The following is a 27,647-nucleotide window of genomic DNA, read 5'->3' on the forward strand; positions in this document are numbered from 1 at the left end:
CCGATCTCGGTTGGTTTGGTGTGGCCTGGTGTATACTCATAAATCACTTGTCTTTGTGTAATATGCTGCAACATACTGAGACGCGATTAAGTAATAATAAACAAGCAAATAAATACATGGTGCAGGTGCTGAAGGTATCGGCCAAGTCTGAACCACAAATATGCTTGCAGTTAAATAAATACTTAATTTGCTTTGTGCGTTCAATGCCCATCGATTGAACTACGCCGTCCAATTTCTGTATACGATACTGTTTATATTAATATATAAGGGGGAACTTTATGAAGTGTCTTCAGCATTTGATCCCCTTCAAAATGCATTAAACAAAACAAAATGTGTATTCATAACAGGAAAAAAGATATAACCAACAAACTATTTATTATTATTATTATTATTATTATTATTATTATTATTATTATTATTATTATTTTAATACCGAATTGTGATCATGTTGTTTTCAGTTTCTTTGGATGTTTAATCTTTGTTATGGTGTAATCACTTATTGTTTGAATCCACCAGGTAAAAAATAATAATTAGAACACTATCATATACTTCCCTTATACAGTTTTAAAAATGTATGTTATTAAAAGCACATGCACATAACGTAACCACATTTTATTCCCTTTCTGACCTACAGCAGTTTATGAATCAGACTTCAGGTGGACCTCTAACATACTGCAATAATTGTTCATGGCACCATGAAGATGAATAGAAAATTGAGCTTTCTTTTTACAGGATTGCATTTGATGGACACCAACCCATGTAAATGTTATTTTGAAGCGTGTTGTCTAATCCAGTTCCAGGTCATCTCGATACTTTCAATGAGATGCACCACACTCTGAAACACTGACTGCCACGGTCATGTTTACATTCACAGCACACAATACTGTGTGGCTTAATAAAATCCCTTTAGATGTACATGTCCAAGTGCATTCGGTTGTTTAAGGTGTGTGTCTAAAAATGGTTCTTGTTAGAGATACTCAAAAGCTTATTAAGGTGCTTAATAAGCATACACTAATGTTATTGAAATCCACAGCCTATTTCTTGCTAATACAGTCAATGAAACATACATTTCCTGTCCTCCACATGACCTGTGTGTCTTACTGAATATATATCACTTACTTATTCTGTACTTAGTATCTACCACCTCTCTGCATAGGTGGGAATGTACTATGCGGGAATGTGACAATAACCCCCTTTCTCACAGTATTGAAACCTGCTTTACTGAAGACTGATGCACACAGCATAGCCTTTCCACGTTGACCTAATTTTTCATGGTGCTGGCAGTAGGTATTAATGTTCCTGTTCCTGGATTTGTGTGTTACTTCAGGATGTGTGTTTTTGTACCTTTGGTGATACTTCTTTATGGCTTATCATGCTACGTGATACCAATTTATTCTAGTTGTGGTAAAATTCCTATAAAACACATGATACACTTAATTAAGAAACATCAGAAAGATACTTAGATACGCATCGGGAAAATCCACATAATACAAAACACATTTTAGCAAGAAGGCTAATTTCTCAGTGATATATATAAATATATATATATATTTTTTTCTGATGATAGAGGCTCATTCATGGAAATTAATAACATGCAACAGAGATTACGGGATGTAATTATAAAAGTGATTTTAAATGACTTTTTTTCCTTCTCTGTAATTACACACAAAACATCATTATCATTATTTTCATTTCTTAATACAAAAAATGGTAGTGGCAATTTTTGCCCATTACAACTTCCTATTTGTATTTCTTCAGCTCATATATACCCCTGGGCCTCTCCAGCTAATAACACTTGCTGTGCACGATGACTGGCCCTTTCTCCATGTAGTCCTGCTTCTTCAACCACATGGGTTGAAAGCTGCTGAGGCAGGTGATAGTAGACCCTCCTACTCAAGCTGAGAACTCACGCCAGGGGCCAGAGAGCACAGAGACCTGGGACCCTCGAGGAGCCAATTTAAACATTTCTTTATTGAGTCGTTCATGTTCAGAGAAACCAGGAAGCAGGAAAGAGCCACCACACACTACCAAATTCTTCATCATCTGTGCCTGTAGTTAGGGAGTACACTTCTGTAGGCTGTTCATGGTCATGATGAGTACACCAGGTTCTGAGACCATGGATGGGAAGAAGAGTATTTCAGAACCTCTCACTGCCCAAAGTAATGGATTTCCCATCTGGAAGCTGGTAATCCATTAATACTTTATTAATAGAGCTTTGCTCTTTCAACCTCAGCTCTACAACTAGGTCCTGAGACATATAGCAGCATTTTGTCTTGACATTTTACTGTGCATGGCAACCATTACCAGCATCATCCATCATCCAATGCTCGGTTAAGACCTGGCCAGTCAGATATAAGTGAGAAGTGGCGTGGGGTAGACTATTCCTACTGCAAAAAGGGGAGACACAATTGCAGCCAGAACAAGAACCCACAACCAAACCTGTGACCCATCCATAAGAGTAGATGGACAGCACTGTCTGGCACCTGGAATTTTTCAAACAAAACCTCTGCCATCTTCTCCTGGTTAGTGGAAGGAAGTAACAGAGGGTCTGTCACCAAGATTGCATGTTCCTCAGGGCAGAAGTGCAGCTTATGGTGAAATATGTAATGCCACAGCTTCTCCAAGGCATCCCAGTCAGTCATGATGTAATGCCTGATGGTCTTTGCCATAACCACATTCCCTGTCTTTTCAGAAATGTTCTGTACCTTGCATTTATCCAGCTCAATCCTTTTTTAGTCTGTTCCTGAGCCAGCATTAATACAATCAGAAGACTTGATCACAGTAAGGGCACTCTCATCCCCAGAGAATCCACCATTAATGTAACCAGAGCCTGAGTCTTCTGCAGTAATTTTGCCAAATACAGCTGGTACCGAGGAACTGTAGTAAATTGCACAGCAGTAGGAGATTGCAGACATTGACCTTGTTTTTGTTACTTGTGCTTTGCTGTCCTTTCTTATATTTATTTTTAAAAGTCAAAATGGCAAACTAATAATATAGGACAGTCATAGTTGCTATGGTTCCCACTGACATCACAGCCAAAAAATTATGTCATGTATTAAAAAATTCTAAATGATGAAGAGAGAGAAGAATGCCACTGGTTTACAGAAGGATAAACACCAAAATGAAATATTTAGTAGATAGTGAGCAAAATTTCAGATTAAAACACTGCATCAAATGTGTAATAAATGTATATGGAGCAGAGCAAAGCAATGATAATTTTTCTTAATACTATGAAATATATCTTAATTTTGCTCCTAACTGATACAACCTAAAATTTAAATTTCTCTATAAACATGAAGTAATAATAACTGCAGTTTTTTTTTTAGGTTTAGCATCCACTTTGGATCCTGAAAGTATACAGTCTCAAGTAAGTGAGAAACTAAAAATCAAGAGCTGGAAAATATAAAGTAACAGAATGTATTAAAATAGAGCTTCTAATGTGTACTATGGATTAAAATAATTGCGGGAGATGTGAGGAATTACCAACACCTTGTGTGTTCACCTGCTGAAGTGCTAAGAAATTACTCTCAAAAAGACAAGGATCTTCTCACATATCCTTTTTTTCTGGGTTTCACTGTTAATAATAGTGCAAAAATCTGCTTTGCAAAACTGGTGCAGCAGTTCTCCACAGAAATGATAAGCTGACAGCTCTTAAGATAGAAAATTAAAAGTCAGAGCTTTACAGGTCAAGAAACAACTATATAAATGACAAGAGTGAAAATGTTAAAATGGCAAGACACAGACACATTGCGAGTACAACAAATCAAACATGGCCAAAATAATCTATAGAATGTATAATTTACATTGAAACAAGTGGAAACATCTTGAGGAGACCTTCATCCAGCAGTGGATCAATAACGAATGATGATGATATATACATAGCAGAAGCCTATATCAATGCACTGCTGAATGAAGGCCTCCAAAAGATGTTTCCACTTGCTGCGATCTAGAGCTTCCATTTTCCATGACATGCAGAAGTTTATATATATATATTTTCATTTCTTGGTATCCATTGAATAGCTTCCTTTGTCCATCTGTTCACCTGGGTTAATAATGGATTGTACCACGAACCTTGAAGTTATTAGCACCATGTTCAACATACAGTTGTATATGTACAGTATGGAGTCAATATGTTTTAGACCAGCAACACTGATAGATATCCAAAGAACTTGTGAGTTTACAGTGTAGGGCAGTGAGAGATATTTTTCTCTGCAGCCACTGTCAGATGTGCCAGTCTACAAAAATATGTAATAATATATATATATATATATATATATATATATATATATATAACTCATGTTGTACCCATTCTATTTCCGCTACTACCTCCTCAGACCAGTATACGGTCCCCACCAACACTTCCTATCAGAATCAGACTCTCCCCAAGCACTTCCCTCCCCTAAAATGGTCAATTAAACAATCAGTTAAATGACTCACAACTACCTCTTGCCCTCCTACTGGCTCCAGAGACTCATTATCTCATGCTTTTCCATCATTAAAATGGCCTTTCCCTTAGTGAATGCACCAAACAGCATTGTTTGGTATACAGAAATAACATTCATATCAAAGACTGTCAAATAAGACATGGCACATGCTCAGTGACTCCTATTTGCAGCTGTTACGTATTTCAGAGGATCCCAGTCACTTTTTTTCTGTATTCTAAATATGAGATGTGTGTTACTGATTAATGCTACATGTTGAGTGATGAGTCTTTAACCTGTGGTGGTCAAGATTTTAAATAAATTAGATTACATGCAGTATTTAATTACTTCCAGGGTGTTTATTTTAGGTTTGCAGCATCTATGCTCATATACGCTATCTGCTTAGAAATAAAGAATATGACTAGTGACTAGAAGATCAACCAGACATTATCAAGATTAAATCTACAAATTACATAAAACACATTTTACAAAACACATTATGGCTTTAAGAACTAATCTCATAGCAAACTGAAACATGTTCATGAATTTTATGCAGTGCATAGGTGTAACAATTGCTCATTTGTTAACAATTCAATTTCCTTATCCTAACAACGAACTTTATTCTCAACTGTTTGTGATGCTGCATTGCAGGGGTAGAAACCAATGATTTGAGACATAAAATACCTAGGAGTTCAACAATGCTTTGTCTAGTAGTGTAAATTTGATTGACATTTTCTGTTACACACCTAAAAAAACATGCACACAGTAATAAGCACATTCTTTAAATTCTACTTATACTATAGTATATAGGCCATGCACTCTCCCTTAATTTGACAAACCCCAATTACATGTGACTAACTTGAAGGTCCAACCCCCCCTGCTGGCCACCACCTATCCACGCAGATTCACCTTACAAACACAACCTAATCAATTATTAACAAAAGTGCATTATAGGGACTTAATTTAACAAGGGCCATCCCACAAATACAACATTATGTACCCTAGTGCTCCAGTTGCATATGGTGTATTCCTATGCTGATATGCAAGGGGAAGGGGAATTCTAGCTGTTTTTATGCTTCAATCTACAGGTGTATTGCACCTCCTCTCTGTACAGTGGGCTTTATTCATCAAAGTGTCAGGTCCAAAACACCTCATTGCAAACAGTTAAAGAATATTTTCTGTCTGATCAAAACCAAATTTGGGTTCCAAGTATTATTATTTTTAAATCAAAACACTTTGATAAACAGAGACCATGATTGATGTTTTGCCAATTCTCACTGCGTCACTTAATGTGAAAACTACAACTACAAGAGCATTAAATCGTTCCCACAAGATTTTTTTCCTCTCATGTTCCTTCCTGTGCTCCATAGAGAGATCTGATGGAAATGAAGAACATTTATAATAAGAATATTAACACCCAGAGACACTTGTGGTGTTAATATATAATAAAGTACTTTGGATTTAACAAACTGGAGTGTAATAAGTCTCACTTCCTTTTGTCTGAATTTGTAAAGAGCATCTATCTAGAGGCTATCCAGGCCAAACTATCTTCCCAAAATTAAGATTCTTTAGAACCTAAACCTCTTACTGTGACCCCATAATTTTGTGGGGGACACATTTTGTAGTGGAATGAAAAATAACCTAGTCCACAAGAAAAATAATACACAATCTGAAAAGACAAAAATAAATAATTACAGTATTATTTCTGGTATGAGGTATTGGTGCCTAGAACACAATGTTGTGTGACACTATTGTCTGACAATGAGGGTGGACTTTTTTCGCTTGGATAGTGAGTTCACATGGCAAATCACAGCATTTGCCACAAAAAATAAAACTACTGAAAAGATGTAATCAGAACAACTAGTATAATAATCTAACACAATGCAGATAATACAACCACTCGAAAGGTATCTGGCATTTCATGTCCCATTTTGTTTTTTCAAACACCATTTATTTTATTTTTTTCTTCTTCTTTTTACAACCCTCTTATTACAGCAATCTATTAGTTTAGCTCTGGTAAATAATTTCTTCCGGGAGGCTCTTTACCTCCAGTAGGAATGAAACTTGAAAATAATTAGTGCCTGCCAGCATTGCCGAGCTCTCAGTGTCATCTCTACACTCATTCCAGTGCTTCGGTAAACCAGCCTGAAGAGTCAGATGGGGAATTCTTTCAGTGTCACACCCTGGAAAAGAAACTCAACTGGATTTAATTGCTGGTAGCTTAATTGAGGACATTGTTAACCTGAAGGCCCATTGTGTAAGATACTGCATAAAAAAAGGAGTCTGTATTAAATAAAACCAGCTAACTGTTCTGAAATCCCATGGCACACATTTATTTTTCAATGAGCTGAAAGAGATGTGGATAGTTTTTGGAAAGACTGTGACAGGACTTTTTAGATTTTTATATAGATACAAAGTGGAACACTGAGAAACCTGGATTAATATTTCACCAGCCCGATAATTTTCAGCATTCCTTTTTTTAACCACTTCAATGCCTGTAATGGTGAAGCACATGCTAATTTCAGAACAAAGAAACATGTTCCTCTGCAAGAAAACATGATTTGTCCTATGCAATTTGAATTGATTAGCCTAGAGAGGTTTCTTCCTGATGTTAAAGCAAATTTGTACAGTCAGGACTCTCACTACAGAGTACTTTGACATAGCTCTTTGGTCATGGCCTTTAAAATCTTAGTTATAACAATGGCTTTTCAAGATTATTATACATTTTCTTAGCATTGTGATGGTTTACTTTATGAATGTGAAGACACATTCAGGATGGGAATTCTACATTTTTAAACGAACTTTGTGCCAGTGATAACTACCCAAAATCTAGATTGAAATCTAGACCCCAAACCATATCAAGCTGATAGGATTAATGGAGATTTAAACTTTGGTTCTGGAAGAGGAAAAGCATAATCCTCTGCCTTCTGACTTCTGCCTTCTGGATCATAAATAATTTCCATAATTAACGTAATTTCCCAGCATTCATTGCTTTTAATTTCCCTCCGCCACAAATACTGGATTGCAACAGTTCCTTGGGAACCTCCAGTGGGAGGGGGTTCCATTTGCCTTGTCCTCTTGGCCAAGGCCATTGTTGCCTTAGTCAAGTGGGTCTAGGTCAAAATAAACTCTGTTCACCTTTTCCTGCATAAGTTTATTGGGGTTGTCTGAAATCCTGAAATCTCTTTACGTTTGAATAGACACAAAATAATACACCAAATATGTAAAAACGCTCACCCATTTGTTACTTTAATAATTTGAATCTAGATTCATGAAAAGCAGTTAATGGAACACGTAACATTACTTCCCTCCTTGAACAATTTCACTGTCGGTTTATATCAGCTAACTAGATTAATTGACAGCTGTGATAAACACAAGATCGCAGACTAAACTTTTCCAAATTAATGTTTTGTCTTCTGACTCCAAACAACCAAATATACAGATAGCAAATTAACTGCAGGGCATAAGAAGCCCTGGTACTGTTACGTTCCCTCCTTTTTATGTTGATAATCTACAAATGTTTGAGGTTGCTGTTGAGGACTGAGATACACACCATTACATAATTTGCTCATGGGTCAAATCACAGTTCAGGTGTGATTTTTAAAAAAGTTTTTTCTAACTGGAGTCTAGTGTGCTATCCAAGACAGTAATAGGACTGAAATGGACAAAACAACAAGAATAACCATCCTTTGCTACAAAAAGGAATAAAAGCATTGTGAAAAGGCTTATGAATGCCAAATCTCCCCAGTCATTTAAAATATGTCCACTTTATTTCACACAGGTTCCATTTGATTCATCAAGGACTTCAGCTTACTTCTGTACACTTCACCAACTCCCCCGACCCCTGAAGTTGATCATGCATTGATGCAAGTATTCAGCTAAAGATGTAATGAAAGGAAAGTCATAGAGGTCTTCACCCTAGGTCTTGGATGTTAATGTTATCTTTCTATGACAAAGCTTTCAGTTCTGATTGCTGGAGGAAGTGCCCTGCTCTATAAAGCTGATTAAGTATTGTCTATGGATAAGCCTATATTTGTCTTAAACTTTAAATGATGAAGTTCAAATCAGACAGCAAATTGTGCTTTCTTCATGAAATACATTTAGTGTTGAAAGGTGAACTGGTAGGCTAAATTGTAAGCCTTTGGGAATATTGCAATTTTTCATGTCTGTTTACTTTATGTTCATATATGTGTATTTTTTCTTTTTTCATCCCTCTAGGAAAATTCACATTATCTGTAATTCTTATAATTTTCAGACAAGGAAAGGTGAAGGAAATTATGTCTCCAATTTGTACACGCTTTTTGTCAAGTGAGGTGAAATCTGAAATCAGCATATACTCAGCTTGATCTAATAAAATTAACTTAATGTGTTAAGTGGACACATTCTCTTAATTATATATATATATATATATATATATATATATATATATATATATATATAAAAAACACAACAGCAAAGAATTACGCCACTTATTTCCAAAACAGATCGAAGGTATTGAAGGTGGTATCTCATTTTGCAGCAGGTCTTGACTTATGGGGTGCCGTTCAGGAAATAATTAAATAATTATAATAATGAAATAATTGGTTTGCAGAAATATACATTGGTTCAGTTATATATATGGGTAAAATGGATTCCACATAATATATTTCTGAACCAATCTATTCCTACCAATATATATATTTATGAACCGATATATATATATATATATATTTATGAACCAATGTATATACTTATGAACCAGGACTGAAATCCTGCAGCGCCCGCAAGGTCCCCCTGCTCAAGAAAGCACATGTACAGGCCCGTCTGAAGTTTGCCAACATCTGAATGATTCAGAGGAGAACTGGGTGAAAGTGCTGTGGTCAGATGAGACCAAAATCGAGCTCTTTGGCATCAACTCAACTCGCCGTGTTTGGAGGAGGAGGAATGACCCCAAGAACACCATCCCCACCGTCAAACATGGAGGTGGAAACATTATGCTTTGGGGGTGTTTTTCTGCTAAGGGGACAGGACAACTGCACCGCATCAAAGGGACGATGGACGGGGCCATGTACCGTCAAATCTTGGGTGAGAACCTCCTTCCCTCAGCCAGGGCATTGAAAATGGGTCGTGGATGGGTATTCCAGCATGACAATGACCCAAAACACACAGCCAAGGCAACAAAGGAGTGGCTCAAGAAGAAGCACATTAAGGTCCTGGAGTGGCCTAGCCAGTCTCCAGACCTTAATCCCATAGAAAATCTGTGGAGGGAGCTGAAGGTTCGAGTTGCCAAACGTCAGCCTCGAAACCTTAATGACTTGGAGAGGATCTGCAAAGAGGAGTGGGACAAAATCCCTCCTGAGATGTGTGCAAACCTGGTGGCCAACTACAAGAAACGTCTGACCTCTGTGATTGCCAACAAGGGTTTTGCCACCAAGTACTAAGTCGAAGGGGTCAAATACTTATTTCCCTCATTAACATGCAAATCAATTTATAACTTTTTTGAAATGCGTTTTTCTGGATTTTTTTGTTGTTATTCTGTCTCTCACTGTTAAAATACACCTACCATTAAAATTATAGACTGATCATTTCTTTGTCAGTGGGCAAACTTACAAAATCAGCAGGGGATCAAATACTTTTTTCCCTCACTGTATATATATATATATATATATATATATATATATATATATATATATATATATATATATATATATTCTGAACCAATATATATATATTTCTGAACCGATCTATATATTTCTGAACCGATGTGTATATATATATATATATATATATATATATATATATATATATATATATATATACGTTTCAGATATATATACATTGGTTTATATATATATTAAAAATTATGTTAATAGATACAATCCAATCAATTTAACTAAATCAATATGTTTCCGAACAAATATGGACACATATTTATGCAAATCAATGTACATATTCATAGAATTATGGGTTTTATTCATAAAAACATATCGGTTCCAAAATATATATATCGGTTCTGATTTTCAGACAGGCACTGCGACAGACACCATACTACGATAACTCTTCTCATAATATTACTGTATGCCTTTTGAAAATGTACAAAAAAACCAAACATGTACTATTTGACCCTTTAAAGTGTGCACTAATGCAGCGTGTACGAGTCTGCTTTCATGCGGGTCCTCTGCTCTCAGGGCGCATTTCGCTCAGGACCCGGGAGGTTTAACTGCCTGGTTTTTGTGATGGAACCGCATAACAGCCTGGCGCTGGCGGTTTGAGCGCATAGGCACATGACGTTGCAGTCTTTCATATTCATATTCGGAGATGCAGACACTTAAAATTATTGTAATATTGTAATCTTAAATAAAACAAATGAAACATACTAAAATTGGAATGGATGAGGTGAAATAGATTTTTAGATAGTTTAGACGTGTATCATTGCAAAGACTGAGAGAGAGGGAACCTCTTCTCTGGTATAACGGGTTAACAGATCAATGGGGGAGCACATTACTTAGTTTAATGTATCAAGTTAATTACGAATGTAATTATCGGTTGATTTAATTGTTTTGGTTATGCATAGGTATTTTCTAACTAACTTTCCGAGAATCACCGTGAAACTGTGAATTTGGGCCACTAATTGTGTGCCTCTTCTTACATGACATGTAATATCACCAGAACGTTTTTGCAACACTATGATTACAATGGATACATTGGATAAATACTTTCTGTTTAGTGGCTTTATATAGGCAAATCCATTACAGGTACTATTGTGTGATTTTAGTATATTGGTTGTCTTGCTTATTGCACATCAGTCACAATAAAGCCTGTTTATATATGTATTTATTACAACGAAGACAAACAGATGGTGGGACTGTATCATCAAGACTCTCGAAGAAGACAGGAAGAGACAAACTCTCCAATCACACCCAGTAATCTTCCAGCCTTCTGAGAGGAGCACTTTAATGAGCTGTCACTCAATTAAAATATTTGATCGGATAATCAAGGGGCATTAGTTGAGTATTAATCGGGCACTTATTTAACCAATGTCTTTAAATAATCTTTGAGTGGTTATGCCACACAGTAATACCTTGATCAATACCAGGCATTGTTATTACAGAACAGCACTGATGTAATTATTATTATTATTTTTTATAATTAATTTTAAAAATACGAAATAATTATAATCAACAAACTAAATAATATAGTCACTACAGCAAACGGGTGTTGTGCTCACAAACGATACTGCAAACTACTCTCACTGCCCTTGTAAGAAAGGCATCGCTTGCAAATGAAACAGAAAAGCTTCCTTTTGTCTTCAATGTTTCCTTCCGATTCCAGTTTGAATCTGCTAGACTGGAGTTTCCCTTTAGCGGCTTGTAAACCTGAAAATATTTCCAAGTCTGAAACCTCACCTGCCTGCAGTCTTTCATGCGCCTAAAAACCACACGCACTGCACAGCATCAGAGGTGTCTTCTAACAGCTGTGAGATTGAGTGGCCCTGAGCGCTTACGCCGCAAATAAACACTTGTTTGACTCGTTTTGACAGCTGTACAATGTATCCGTTTAGAAGAAGAAAGAGATTTGATGTTATTTATATCAATCATTTTAATGTTTTATGTTCATATTCCATTTAAATACACTTCTAAATTTGTGCTACTTGTATTCTGTAGTTTGCCTTTCATTATTATTATCACAGCGTTTACAGCGGTATAAACGAGGGGTTTTGGATACAGTGTTAACCGTACAATCACCAGTCATTTTAATGAAGAAAACATTTAATACAAAATCTGCACCATTAAATGGAGAAAATATTGACCGTCGATCAAATCATGAGTTGATTAATAGACCCGATTAATCGAGGCAGCCCTAATAATAATTGATAGGCAATATAATTATCTTCAGTAGGCTCTAGTTCTTCTCCAGGGCCATACAGTGCTGCCAGTATACATGTGCGTTTTTAGATGCAATATAAATCTGCTGTTCTTACAATTATTCGTATTTATTTATTGAAAGACGCCCTTATCCAGGCGACAAAATACTTGTGCATGTATTTAAGATCCCTTTAAGAGAGTGCCCCTAATCTCAGCTCGTTACCTGTATAAAAGACACCTGGGAGCCAGAAATCTTGCTGATTGATAGGGGATCAAATACTTATTTCCCTCATTAACATGCAAATCAATTTATAACTTTTTTGAAATGCGTTTTTCTGGATTTTTTTGTCTCTCACTGTTAAAATACACCTACCATTAACATTATAGACTGATCATTTCTTTGTCAGTGGGCAAACGTACAAAATCAGCCGGGGATCAAATACTTTTTCCCCTCACTGTAGATCGGTTCAGAAATATATAGATTGGTTCAGAAATATATAAATTGCTTCAGATATATATGCATTGCTTCAGAAAAATATATTGGTTCAGCTATACATACATTGGTTCAGATATATATACATCGGTTAATAATATATATATATATATATATATATATATATATATATATATGTAGGAATAGAGTGGTTCAGAAATATATTATGTGGAATCCATTTTACCCATATATATATAACTGAACCAATGTATATTTCTGCAAACCAATAATTATTTCCTGAACGGCACCCCATATTGACTAAGTAACTACATATTGATTGTTTGTTTTCTTAAATGTACATGGAATGTACACTCACCTAAAGGATTATTAGGAACACCTGTTCAATTTCTCATTAATGCAATTATCTAACCAACCAATCACATGGCAGTTGCTTCAATGCATTTAGGGGTGTGGTCCTGGTCAAGACAATCTCCTGAACTCCAAACTGAATGTCTGAATGGGAAAGAAAGGTGATTTAAGCAATTTTGAGCGTGGCATGGTTGTTGGTGCCAGACGGGCCGGTCTGAGTATTTCACAATCTGCTCAGTTACTGGGATTTTCACTCACAACCATTTCTAGGGTTTACAAAGAATGGTGTGAAAAGGGAAAAACATCCAGTATGCGGCAGTCCTGTGGGCGAAAATGCCTTGTTGATGCTAGAGGTCAGAGGAGAATGGGCCGACTGATTCAAGCTGATAGAAGAGCAACTTTGACTGAAATAACCACTCGTTACAACCCAGGTATGCAGCAAAGCATTTGTGAAGCCACAACACGTACAACCTTGAGGCGGATGGGCTACAACAGCAGAAGACCCCACCGGGTACCACTCATCTCCACTACAAATAGGAAAAAGAGGCTACAATTTGCACAAGCTCACCAAAATTGGACAGTTGAAGACTGGAAAAATGTTGCCTGGTCTGATGAGTCTCGATTTCTGTTGAGACATTCAGATGGTAGAGTCAGAATTTGGCGTAAACAGAATGAGAACATGGATCCATCATGCCTTGTTACCACTGTGCAGGCTGGTGGTGGTGGTGTAATGGTGTGGGGGATGTTTTCTTGGCACACTTTAGGCCCCTTAGTGCCAATTGGGCATCGTTTAAATGCCACGGCCTACCTGAGCATTGTTTCTGACCATGTCCATACCTTTACGACCACCATGTACCCATCCTCTGATGGCTACTTCCAGCAGGATAATGCACCATGTCACAAAGGTCGAATCATTTGAATCAAATTGGTTTCTTGAACATGACAATGAGTTCACTGTACTAAACTGGCCCCCACAGTCACCAGATCTCAACCCAATAGAGCATCTTTGGGATGTGGTGGAACGGGAGCTTCGTGCCCTGGATGTGCATCCCACGAATCTCCATCAACTGCAAGATGCTATCCTATCAATATGGGCCAACATTTCTAAAGAATGCTTTCAGCACCTTGTTGAATCAATGCCACGTAGAATTAAGGCAGTTCTGAAGGCGAAAGGGGGTCAAACACAGTATTAGTATGGTGTTCCTAATAATCCTTTAGGTGAGTGTATGTCTGGTATGTTTGTATTAACTGTCCCATTTAGGACAAAACATTTAAAATATTGTTAACAGTAATGATAATACTTGTAAAGGTAATGAAAATGGCATTGGTGGTATCAATAATCATCATCAGCAGCATGTATTACTCTTTACTGGGATTGATGGTTGTTAAGCTTTCTATCCATTATACTATCAGACATTTCATTGGTATTGCTTGAGTGTTTGAGTGGGATAGATTGCATCAGATTAGCACAGACAGGCTAGGTAAGAATGGAAAGAAACAAATTGTATCTGCTGTTAGCAAGTGTACAGTCTGGTTGCAAAACTAGTAAAAGGAGATAGATTTAATTTATTTAAACCCTACAATATTGCTACAAGCTACAAGTATGATCTAATGTGATGAATTAGCTGTACCTTCCTCCGATTCACCCTACATTGTAAGGTATTTTCTTTGCAACACAAGACGATTCGTAAATATGGTTTGGTTCACATTAAAATATTTTGTGAAATTGTTTATGTAAGGGGAAATGCAATTTCAAACTTTTTTCCTTTCACTCAAATAAGATAAAATTGCTTAAATAATTAACAGAACATCAAAAGAGAAGAACAGAGATAGAAAGAAAAATATTAAATTAATAAAAAAATCCAAATGGAACTTACTAGTAATAACATAGCAGTTTTGCACCATTTAGTACTCTCAAGACAGTATCCAACATCTATTTTTGATGCTTGTAAAGAAATCCAATAATTCTCCAAAGATCAATGAAAAATCAAATTGCCTCAGCTATACAACCCTGTTTCAATAATTGCCTTTGGTAAGTATTGATTTTACATATAACAGCTCCTCCCAGATAATTCTGTAAGTAGGTCCATGGTCTTGAAACCTTAATGGAAATATTCTACATTAGAGCCATTTTGCAGAAAAACTGCAAGGAACATATTTTCTATGATTTAAGAAAAAAAAAGATCCATTGCATTCTGACATATCAACTTAAAATATCCAAAGACAAAATAACATCTAATTGTAATTAACAATTTCCTTATAAGGATTTGATCATTGTGATATGTAATTTTTCGAACCATTCAGTGAAAAATAACAGACCCAGGCTGTTGAAATGGAATTTCTATTTGAATGTGTAATTGTGTGGTTTTCCATTTTGCTTTATTTTGCTAGGGCCTGTGGAATTTGTCATTAAGCATCTGTTAGGTATTTGACCAAAGTAATAGGTAAATATGGCAAAAGGGTTGGTTATCTAAAACTGATGTACTCTTCTTACTAGGGAACTAAAATTCGAATGCAATGAAATTTAGAAAAAGGCTTATGATGCATAGACCAATTCTATTTCACTAATACCAGTTAATCTGCTAAGTTCCTGTTACATTTGATTGAGTTTTAAGATTTTCGAGTTATTTGTGCAAAGACTCAACAAACAACAGAATGTATGACAACAGAGGTGCAATTATTTCACAGATGATAAAATTGTACACTCGGAGGGACAATTTCACCTCAGAAGCAAAACCTAAAGAAACCTAAAGATGTTGAAAAGTAGGTTCAGGAAGGGTCTTTTAGTATTCGACAGTCATTGCAAACTACTTCATGACATGCTGCAGGGATATATGTAAAATCACACTGCTTAACTAGGGGATTATGATACTCAGCACTTTTAAACGTAGGGGCTTTAGTGGAATCATGACAGTTGGCAGGTTGGCACTAAAGGATCTGCAGCTAGAAGAAAAATATTTATATAAAAAAAGAACACTGCAGTAAAGACAAAACAGATGGCTTCATCAACTCGTCCCTGTTTTAATAGAGACGGCACAGTGAAGAATTTTCATTTGTGAACTGCAAAAGACACAATAAAATATTAATAATGTAGAAAAGAGCAGCATAAATGGTTGCTCGGGGTATGATATCATTTTTAAGTAGCTTGATCTAGGAGAACAGTTGTGCAGTTTGATTGCAGTTTCTTTAAGCCTGAGCACTTTAATTAGTTTCCTTAATTGAAGCGATAAAATGATGGGCCATGGTGATGGCATGAAGCAAGAAATGAGTTTCAAGTGGCTATGGGTGGTGGTTGGAGCTAATGCTGGCTGGGAAGGACAGAGGGCGGAGGAAGATTATGCCATGCTTTTCCTATAAATGATTTTCATTGTGTTTTAAACAAAAAAGTATTTATCAAAGTAAAATATAAAACTACTCCTGTCTTTAGGCCCTGACAAAAAGAGGTAATGTTTTGCACATTTACAGTGTTTCTAGCCTAATTCTTCTGAAGTTTTGTGGGGAAACAGGACACCACTGTTGTTGTGGGTAGCTTAAAGGCACAGCCAGCTGTCAGTTACCTAATTGTGCACTTTAGTTTTTCATTCCAGTTCAGATAGAGAGAAGGACAAGAGCAGAGAAAAGACAGGGAACATGAAAGCTTGAAAGAGGTGGACACAGGCCCTTGCACAGTCAGGGTCAACAGAGTACGAGTGCTACTTCAGTGGGATGGAGAAGCTTTTGGCAGCCAAGAGAAAATGGAAGAAAGAGGACGTGGAGCTGAAGCGAATGCAATGTGATCGAGACAAATGGAAGAGCAACATCGCAGAGTGAAATGTAAGTCACAGAGTCAGTATCATACAAATCATTTTCCTACGACAGACAAGACATTTTTAACCTCATACCTTCAAACACTCAACCATGCAGCAAAACTAAAGAAATAACAAACACTATAATTTTGGTGTAATTAAGAGGTCAACATGTGTTATTTGTTCATTTATTTATTTTGTTTTGCTTTTATAAATATGAACAACAAAGGTTCACACATAAGATGAAAAAGGGAACTAATTTACATTGGCATTGCCACTGTCATTTAACGCAGGACACTGATTCAAGTTGGGGCATTTAGTCTGCCTTGCTCTTGTTACTATGGCAATGGAAGCTAGGCTTGAGAGAACCAAATGTACTGTAGGAGGTGTAATGCTGCTACCAGGTGTGGCGCACCCACCCCTTCACGCCTAGAGCTGCACCGTGGTTTTTGAATTCTACAGCATGTGGTAGGAGACGTCAAATTGGAGCCAAGGAAGTGTGGAATTCTTAGCAACAGTATGGCAGGCAGCTCCATCATAATGATATGAGGAGAGATCCTGTCAACAGCGTTTATAAGCCTGGAGATGGAAGTCACCAGAATGACATCCACAAGAGAAGTTTAGCTAAGAAGTGTCAGTGGTAGCAACTCATAGAAGCTGACACTGGGCTGAGCGCAGAGCTGGATCTAAACAACAGCACATCAGCGCCTAACAAGTGGCATTCCCACTGGCACAGCAGAGAACAAGACAATGGATGGAGTCCCAGCAGAATCTTTCCCATACCTCAGGTTCCAACATGAAGATGTAAGTGACAGTCAAAAATAGTCACTTTAGAGACCCTTTATATATAAGAGTTGTTGCTGGTTTATTTGGTCAATCCTCATAATAGTAGGATTACGTACTATATACTATAGATATATGTTTAATTCAATTACAATTCACTTTACTTTTTTTACATATTTACTTTTGATCAGTTTCCTATCAGTTCCAGTCACCATACCACATTTCCACTTCACTCTTGCAAATTGTGCACTGTATTCAGGAAGAGCTCAATATGTCATCCTAAAAACCTAATAAATAATCTCCTTCCCAATCTACACAGGACAGTACAGGTGACAGGCAGCCATCTTGTTGTGTTCCTAGTTTCAGATAGTCTTAGCATTCCTGATTTTGTTTTAACTGCCTTGATTGAAGTTAATCTTGTCTGTAGTTTGCCTTAATTTAAGTCAATTCAGAACAGCTGCGGAGTTGGTTAAAATAAATAGGTTGAAGGAAAGGTGATTTAGTCTAGGACTAGCAGGATTTCAGTTAAATGAGTTGTGCCAGGTGGATCCAGTTGGTGCCAGTTAGGTGTGAATTGGGGGCAGGTAGACAAAAGGGAACTTAAACCTGCTGTTGAGAGAGCTGTGCTGTTTTTCAGTGACAAAAAAAGTTGAGCAGTTGACCAGTTGACTGAAACCAAGAGCCCAAAAAAAAAAAAAAAAAAAAGTCAGATATGACATTGAGGCAGAAGAACTCAAATTAGATCATAGTAATGAAACAGAATCTTTGTGGGTTAAACATTTGAGCCAAACTACCCAATGGGCCAGGTTTTGAGGGGCAGCGGGAAGAACGAAGACTTGGGACGGAGCCTTTCTGGTGTGTCGGCACCTGGAGGCAGAGACTACGCAAGCTACAGTGGTGGGGACAGTCTCGACAATCCCCAGTACAAATTCCCCCTTGTAGTGAAATGGTGTTATGGGCCCAAGTTACCGAGTTTCCCTATAAGACTGAACACTGTGTGCTTATTGAGGCCCTAGATGATACACGGGAGTGGCAGGTGGTGTGAACGGTGGCATGGGTTCGTCAGGGTAAGGTTCCCATTAAAATATTGAACTTGTATGCCTACCCGGTAGATGTGCCCCAGCGTCGGCCATTCGCTCGAGTGTCCTGTATCGACCCTGCAGAGATCTACACTGAATGGGAGGTGGTGTTTCGATACCAGCACCCGGATGTTGTGGAGGTGGACGTTTGCCTGGTCCGCTCTACGGAGACGGGGGGGCCCGGTGGAGTGGGCCAGAGGGGCCGAGGGATTATCTGTGGACCAGCAGGAGCAATTGGAGGCCCTACTGCGACGGTGGCGCTGTGTTTTGCGTCTCATGATGAAGATTTTGGGCGGACAGAGGCCGTGTTTCATCATATGCCCACCGGAGCTGCCCCTCCATCGCGGGAACGTTATCGGCCAGTGCCCCCAGCTATGTATCAAGAGCTCCGCGGATTGATCCAGCAGATGAGGACCCAAGGTGTGATTGTGGAAAGTAGTAGTCCCTGGGCTGCCCCTGTGGTCCTCGTGAAGAAAAAGGATGGGTCACTCCGCTTTTGTGTAGACTACCGGCGTTTAAATTCAGTCACTCATAAAGATGCCTTTCCGCTCCCGCGTATTGAGGAGTCATTGATTTTGTTACTCATCGGTCTCATTTAGAACGGGTTTTCCGGACACTTCATGAGTACGGGCTGAAGTTGCAGCTTCGGAAATGCCGCCTGCTACAAGAAGAAGTAGGGTACTTGGGTCATAGGGTGAGTAAGGCAGGGGTGGCCCCCGACCCAGAGAAGATTGCGGCCATGGAGAACTGGGCTGTTCCCGGTACTTTGCGGCAGGTACGGTCTTTTCTGGGTTTCGTCGGATATTATAGAGGCTTCATCCCTTCCTTTGCCAAGATTGCCGCCCCGCTACATGGGCTTGCTGGTGAGGGTGACACCCTTAAAGAAAAATACCCCCATTGTGTGGATGCCGCCATGTCAGGCGGCTTTTGAACATTTACGTACCAGATTGTTAAGTGCTCCCATTCTGGCCTATGCCGATTTCTCGCAGCCTTTTAGGTTGTATACGGATGCCAGCCCAGATGTGCTGGAGGCGGTTCTTTCTCAGGTACAAGAAGGGAAAGAAAAGGTTATTGCCTACGCTAGTCATAGTTTACATCCGGCGGAGAGGAATTATCAGAATTATAGCTCTTTTAAGTTGGAGCTACTTGCGCTAAAATGGGCTATTACGGACAAGTTCAAGGATTATTTATGGGGGGTGACTTTTACGGCTTTTACTGATAATAATCCTTTGGTCCATTTGAGTACGGCTAGGCTGGGGGCAGTTGAACAGAGGTGGGCAGCCCAATTGGCAAATTTCACATTTGACTTTAAGCACAGGCCGGGTAAAAGTAATCAGAACGCGGATATTTTGTCTCGACTTCCAAAAGGAGAAAGGAGTGCCGGAGGTCCAGGCCAGGTACGAGTCATGATGGGAGAGAGCCCCGTAGGGGGGTCAGGTGATCTTGTAAGCGCAGCAGGTGAGCGGGCGCCTAGTGAAGAGTTCCCCTGGGCTCGGTTGCAGAAAGAGGACCCGGCACTCCAGGAAGTACGAGTATGGGTAGGGAACCAACAGTATCCCCCGCAAGAGGTTTCTCGTGGGTGGCCTGTGGAAGCCCGCCGTCTGTTACAGGAGTGGCCGCAGTTCCAAATACATGAAGGCTTGTTGGTGCGTCGACGAGTGGGGGCAATGATGGGGGAACAAAACCTACAGATTGTAGTACCACGAACGCAGGGTAGGAAGGTGTGGGTCCGGTACCACGAGGCTGCCGGTCATGCGAGCAGTGTTCATACTCTTTCAGTACTGCAGGTATTTTTGGCATGGTATGGGGGAGGACTCGAAGCTTTGGGTGGGAGAGTGTTCCCAATGCTCTTGGGCAAAGGCGCGACCAGAAGCGATTTCTATTAGGACTTCCTACCCGCTAGAGGTGGTTGCCTTGGATCATTTGTCTTTAGGGCGTCCGGATGATTTCTATCCCTATGTGTTGGTAATGGTGGATTTGTTCTCGCGTTTTGCATGGGCAGTACCAGTACGGGATTAGACTGCCCCTACTACTGTAAAAGCCTTGTGGAAGGCTGTCATCCAGCCCTTTGGTTGTCCGGAGCGCTTGCATAGTGATCGAGGGGCTAGCTTTGATTCCAAATTGATGGCTGATTTAGCTAATATGTATGGTGTAAGGAAGAGTAGGACCACTCCCTACCATCCACAGGGTAACGGGGGCCTGCGAGAGGATGAATCAGACCCTTCTCTCCCTGCTGGGGGCATTGGGGGAGGCCGGACAGAGTAAGTGGCCTGAGCTCCCCGAGTTAATTCATGCTTATAATAACGTTGCCCATGAGGCGACTGGTTACTCGCCTTTTTTTTTTATGTTTGGTCGGCAGGCCCACCTCCCGGTAGACGTGGCAACGGGAGCTTTATCATCGATGGTGCCACAGACGCTGGAGGGGTGGGTAGCCGGCCATCATCAGCGATTAAGTGCAGCGTATTTGAGCACAGCGAAGAAGGCTGGGAAACGACAGGAACAGGATGGGCGTCGTCGTAACCGGGGAGCGGTAAGTGCCCCTTTCTTGCCAGGAGAGAGGGTCTTCATTCGTAATTTCCGACGCAGAGCCCAGGGCAAATTGGCTCCACATTGGGCCCCAGTCCCTTTTGTGGTGATATCGTGTTTGCTGGAGGGGGGCCTGGTGTACCAGCTATGCCCGGAGGGTAGGGAGGGTCCCCATCGTACTATTCATCGGCGTCATTTAAGGTCTTGCCGGGCTTGGGGGGAGATGGATGAGAGAGAGGTCCCTATGGTAAATCAGGAGCAACTCGAACCAAGAGAAGTGACGCCCCCGCAGATGTTATGGTTGCCCTTTCCCCTGCATGCCCATTTTGTGGCTCCTGTGCCTTTGCCTGAACCTGTTCTTCCTCCCCTAGGTGCGGAGGTAGGTGTGGAGGAAGAGCCGGAGGTGGAGGTACCAGGGTTGGGGGAATTTCCTGCGGCTCCTCTAGTGGAGGGAGTGCGCCGGTCTCAGCGGGTAAATTTTGGGGTGAAACCCCAACGCTATAGAGAGAGGGGTGATTCCTTGTGAATTGAGATGTTCAGGGACAACCATCGGTGCAGTGGGGGGGAGTGTCACGGGCGGGGCGTGACGGCAGTTTATCACTTTGTTGATTAATTAATTATTATATTATATCACTTAACTAATTATAATGTGTGCACTTTATTTTTCACGATTTTGGTTGTTTTCACTTATGAAGTCTGTTTTCTTTCTTCCTTATATTGTTTGAAGCACTTTTCTTCTGTTATTGGTTTATTTGGTTTTATTGATTGTTTCTGCCAAGCGCACGCCACCTGCCGCATCCTCACCTGGACTAACCTGCGCTTCTCTAAATCACCATCACCTGCAGCCTTGTGTATTTAGGCTGAGAGACCGAGTCATTGGGGACAGATGGGAGGCCAGACGGGGAGAACAGACCGGCGAAACAGACCGGCGAAAGGGGTGTAGTAGCTGCATGCCGGGTTTCGAGTAAAGAGGAAGAGCCAGTGCTGGACAGGTGAAAGAGGGAGACTTTTGGAGCTGGATCGTTCGTTCCCTGTAACGGATTACAAATAATAACGCGGAGCTGCAGCCCGGAGACGGCGACGAGACCCACAGCAGAGCAGCAGAGCAGCAGAGCATGACGGCATGAGCTTCGGGCAGCAAGTCTATGGGTTTGGTGTCTGTGGTCGTGTAGCGAGGGTGCAGTAGCGGCCATTTATTAAAAGAACCTGAAGAGATTTCGACCGGCAATTAAGAGACTTAGACAGTTGTATTTGAGAACGGCTTTTATTAAATCAGCCAGATCGTTCTCCTGGTTTTTCATCTTCTTTTTTGGGGGATTATTCTGTGTGGAACTGCCTGTGGAGAGAGAAAGTACAAGACATTTTAGTAGTATGGCAAGATATTGATATTGAGTACTCAATCTGCAGGACTGCCAATGTGACCGGTTGATTTCAGAGTTCTAACTCTCTTCTCACCTAAATTTCCTTTGTTTCCAGTTTGTCGGTGCTTGTTGGCCAACGAAGCGCCGGCCGGGGTCCTGGGGGGGAAAAAGGCGCATGGGAGAACTGCATACTTTCCCATCACAAGAGTGATGCTTGTGTCTGTGGGAGTAAAGAGGGAGAAGTAACATTAGTACTTTTTTAGGATATTGAAATTGGGTCATTTTATGGTATTAGTATTTTAGTCTGTTTGAGTAGTTTTTCTGCTTTTCTTTTTGTTCTTTTGTTGTGTGTTTGGGGGGGGGGGGTTCTTTTATTATTTTTAGCGCCGGGGATTAAAGGCAGTTTTAGCTAGGTTATTTGAATTTACTCTTTTGTAAACTTCAGGACAGCCTTCGTGCCCTGACTGGATCTGTAATAATAATAAATGCTGTTATTATTGTTCTTCCTGCTCGTGTGGAGTTTGTCTTGGGATTCTGTCGTGCCTGCTCGGGGAGAAAAGTGTGGGTGACGCGAGCTCCTCCCTTGTTAATCAAAGGAGGTGGCGTGGTCTTGCGTAGTTGCCCCCTAATCACCCACTAGGTGGTGACAAGTAGATGGATTATGAACTGGTTGATGTATAGGAAACAGAAGGTGTTGATTAGAGGAGTTGCTTCTAACTGGAGTGAGGTTGTTAGTGTAGTTCCACAGGGATCAGTACTAGGGCCTTTGCTTTTTCTAATCTATATTAATGATCTGGACTTTGGGATAGTTAGCAAACTTGTCAAATTTGCAGATGATACTAAAATAGGTGGCTCAGCAGATACAATCTCGGCAGCACAGGTTATTCAAAGGGACTTAGATAATATTCAGTTGTGGGCCGACACCTGGCAGATGAAATTCAATGTGGACAAGTGCAAGGTAATACATGCAGGTAACAAAAATATCCACTATAATTACACTATGGGAGGAATAGAACTGGATGAAGTAACTCATGAGAAAGACCTAGGAGTCTATGTGGACTCCTCACTTTCTCCATCCAAACAATGTGGGGAAGCAATAAAAAAGGCAAACAGGATGTTAGGGTATATTGTCAAAAGTGTAGAATTGAGAACAAGGGCAGTAATGTTCAGACTGTACAATGCACTAGTTAGAGCTCACCTGGATACTGTGTACAGTTCTGGGCTCCACACTTCAAGAAAGATATCGCTGCTCTGGAGGCAGTTCAGAGGAGAGCAACCAGACTTATTCCAGGTTTGAAGGGAATGTCCTACTCGGAGAGACTGAGGGAACTGAATCTTTTCACCCTGTGGGGACTTGATTCAAGTCTTCAAAATCATGAAATGCATCAACAACATGAAACCAGAGGAGCTTTTCCAGATCACTAGGGACACACGGACCCAGGGACACAAATGGAAACTGGGTTTCAAGCCATTCAGGACACAAAATAGGAGACACTTCTTCAGATAGAGAATTGTCACAATCTGGAACAAACTCCCCAGTGATGTGGTTGAAGCTGACAATTTGGGATCATTTAAAAATAGACTGGATAGGATCCTTGGATCACTTAGTTTACTAATGGACACCAAACGAGCACGATGGGTCGAATGGCCTCCTCTCGTTTGTAAACTTTATTATGTTGTTCTTATGTTCTTACAATTATTAAAGGAATAACAGTAAACCTAGTAATCTTAACACTCTCTTAATTCCCAGACTGGTGATGAAAACTTAAATGTCAAAAAACAGCACATTAAAACCCACGCTTTAGAAAATCTTCCACTTAATAAAACGCAATGGAAATTGTGTGAATTGGGCAGGAAACTGCCAGCCTTTTGAATGCCTACATTGATGAATTAGAGTTTCATATTATAGACAGTGTACAAGGCTGTTAGTTTCCTTGACAACGCTGTTGATATGTCTTTTGAAAGCATCATAACAGACTGGGGGAAAAAAATCCTTTTAATAACTCACAAACTACAGGCTGGTGAGCAGAACCCCTTCATTTATTTTAGTTTTTGGTCAATCAATTAGTACAATGGAAGAATAAGATTTATGCATAGCAAGAGTAATTATTAACTGAAATTCAGTAGTGTCCAGCTAACACTGATCTACCCATGTTTGACTGAGCTAAGCTTTTTCTCTTCCATGAATTCTCAGAAGTGGGTGCTTTCTAAAGCCAATTGTTTTCTGAGCTTAGCAGCATCACTTAATGACAAAATGTGCCATCCAATATAAATACAAAATAAATTAATATATTTAAAGTCAGCTGTAATCATCAAAGGCTGCTCAGGACCTCAAATTCCTAAGGTTTTATAGGTGTCTTTGAATCATCATTATTAAATACCTTGAAATGATTGAATTTCTTTTCAGATAAGTAAACAATTAACTGACTTAACTAACTTTGAGCTCAGATATAACCAGTATATTTAAATCTTGAGGACAGTTACCTTTGCTGTATGTTAATAGCCAGCAAAAGGATAACTGCAACATTTAAATAAGCATGTTATTTGTACTTAAAGAGTAAGTGTATTTTAAGGAATAGTTGTTATTTGTACATTTATGATCTGTTATAGAGCAGGTTATTGTTAATGCACATATTATTAGTAATTGTTAGTTTCCAAAAAGTTATTTTTTTAAGACTTAGAGTTTAAAGATACCAGTAATAAACCCTTATAAATGTTTTACTATATGTTATTTACACTACGATTAGATACCATTAACACACTAAAATGAATAGCCTTAATACCATTCTTGTTCCTAACACTTAATCATCACAATAATAACTAAGTATTAATACATCTATAACATTTCTATGAATAGTCAATATATGTTTATCAAAAATAAAAAAAATTGACGTGTTTGGGAATGTTCAGAAAACGAATAGTAAAAGGTTTCAAGAAAAACAAAGGAAGTCTCTTAACCATCATCAGTAAAGTTTACTAATTTCTTCACTTGGGAAGAATTTTTATCAGGGTCTGGTCTTAGATGCTGATAAAGTCCTATAATGTCCCATGGATCCAACAGATGAATCATAAAAATACCTTGTCTGCTCTGTTTACAAGGACATCATTTTGTGCAGTGAAATGACTGAATTACATATTTTTAAAATCATTGTAATACCAATCCAACCAACTTGATCAGTCAAAAGAGATTGGACATGACTGGACATATTTAGTGAGTTAAATCACAGGTTTTATTGAAGAAAAATACATTAGATGAAGTTTCAGTGCATGCTTGCAGTATCTACATACACACAATTTTGTTTAGTAAACTACGGTTTTCAGAAGTAATACTACTATTTTAGCTTATCTATCAGTTCTATTCCATTCTAAGGTGCATAGCACACATTTTCAATGGATATCCAATTAATACGACTGACTAAATAGTAAGTGGTGGGAAGCAATTCAAATCGGAGGTAACTTAATGAGGGTGGAAAAGGGATATACTTAGAAAGGGCCACCAAGCTGCCACCAGGAAGGCAAAATTAAAATCTATAATAGGCTGGTGTACAAAATGAGTCATCGGGAGAAGTGTCCATGTGTGACATTTCAGCACAGCAATTACATTTCTATGGTTCAATGTTTTAATTTTTGTTAATTTCTAATGAGGATAGCAAGCAGTCCTTCTCATAATGTGTCTAATAAAGACAGAGAGCTGTGCACTGTAGGAAATGGATTCTACTATTTAGTACTTCAGATTGCAATTCAGTTATTTTGAAATTAAAATACTACTACGACAACTAGGAATGTTACTCCTGTTCTACTATCAAACAGGGGTTTGCGTAAGTGGTACCCAGGTACACAATGTGGAAATATGTCACCACATTGAGTGTTCAGTGCATAATTGGGTAACAATCACTTACTAAGCAGTTAACGGAGAACATCTGAAATTATTAGTTAGTGCAATTGAATATCCCTCCCCATCCCTATGTGATCTTTAAAGTACAACAAGAAATAGCAGAGTTTTCTACTGAAGGCAGTGTGCAGGAAGGGTTGTGGAACATTTGAGATAGACAAGGAATGCGCCTCTATATGCCATGATGGCAAATCGTTTTTCAGCTTTTTATTTGTGTTAATTCTTGTTTACTTTTATTATACCATGCTAGTATAATATTCTGAGGGTTTTGGATGCTTACAACAGTGTGCATTTCAATTTTAACTTTCTTTCAGCAAGCTAGGTCTAGGTGCTGAAGTGCGATGGAATTCTTTCCAGACAGCTTAGCTAATGTCTTGAGACCAGTAAAAAAAAAAAAAAAAAAAAAAAAAAAGAACAATGTCTTTAACTAGGAAATCTAGCACCTATTAAACTGCCTGTCACTTTCTCTAGAGTACTCCTATAAAGACATGGCCCTAGCAATGCCACTGTCAGCTCCCTAAGGAAGAGTACTTTTTTATTTTTTAAAACATCAAACACTTGAGTTTTCTAGTATCAGAAAATTTACCTCATAAAGGCATGATATAATCTACAATTCCTAAACCAATGAGTCAGCAACAACTCTTATATCTTACTTGGTAATATTCATATTGTTAATTAAATGAGATTGGAGAAAACATATTTTATTAAATGCACCTAAAGGCTGCAAAATTGTTAATCTGGGGTTTGAAGATTTCTGTTAACTCTTTCAGCACACTATAGTATGTATATATATATATATATATATATATATATATATATATATATATATATACACACCGATCAGCCATAAAATTATGACCACTTGCCTAATATTGTGTAGGTCCCCCTTTTGCCGCCAAAACAGCCCTGACCCGTTGTGGCATGGACTCCACTAGACCTCTGAAGGTGTGCTGTGGTATCTGGCACCAAGACGTTAGCAGCAGATCCTTTAAGTCCTGTAAGTTGCGAGGTGGATCGGACTTGTTTGTCCAGCACATCCCACAGATGCTCGACTGGATTGAGATCTGGGGAATTTGGAGGCCAACACCTTGAACTTGTGATTCATCAGATTAATCACCTTGGCTACGCAGCCCCATACGCAACAAACTGCAATG

This window comes from Amia ocellicauda, chromosome 3 (genome assembly GCF_036373705.1).
Source record: "Amia ocellicauda isolate fAmiCal2 chromosome 3, fAmiCal2.hap1, whole genome shotgun sequence".
NCBI lineage: Eukaryota > Metazoa > Chordata > Actinopteri > Amiiformes > Amiidae > Amia > Amia ocellicauda.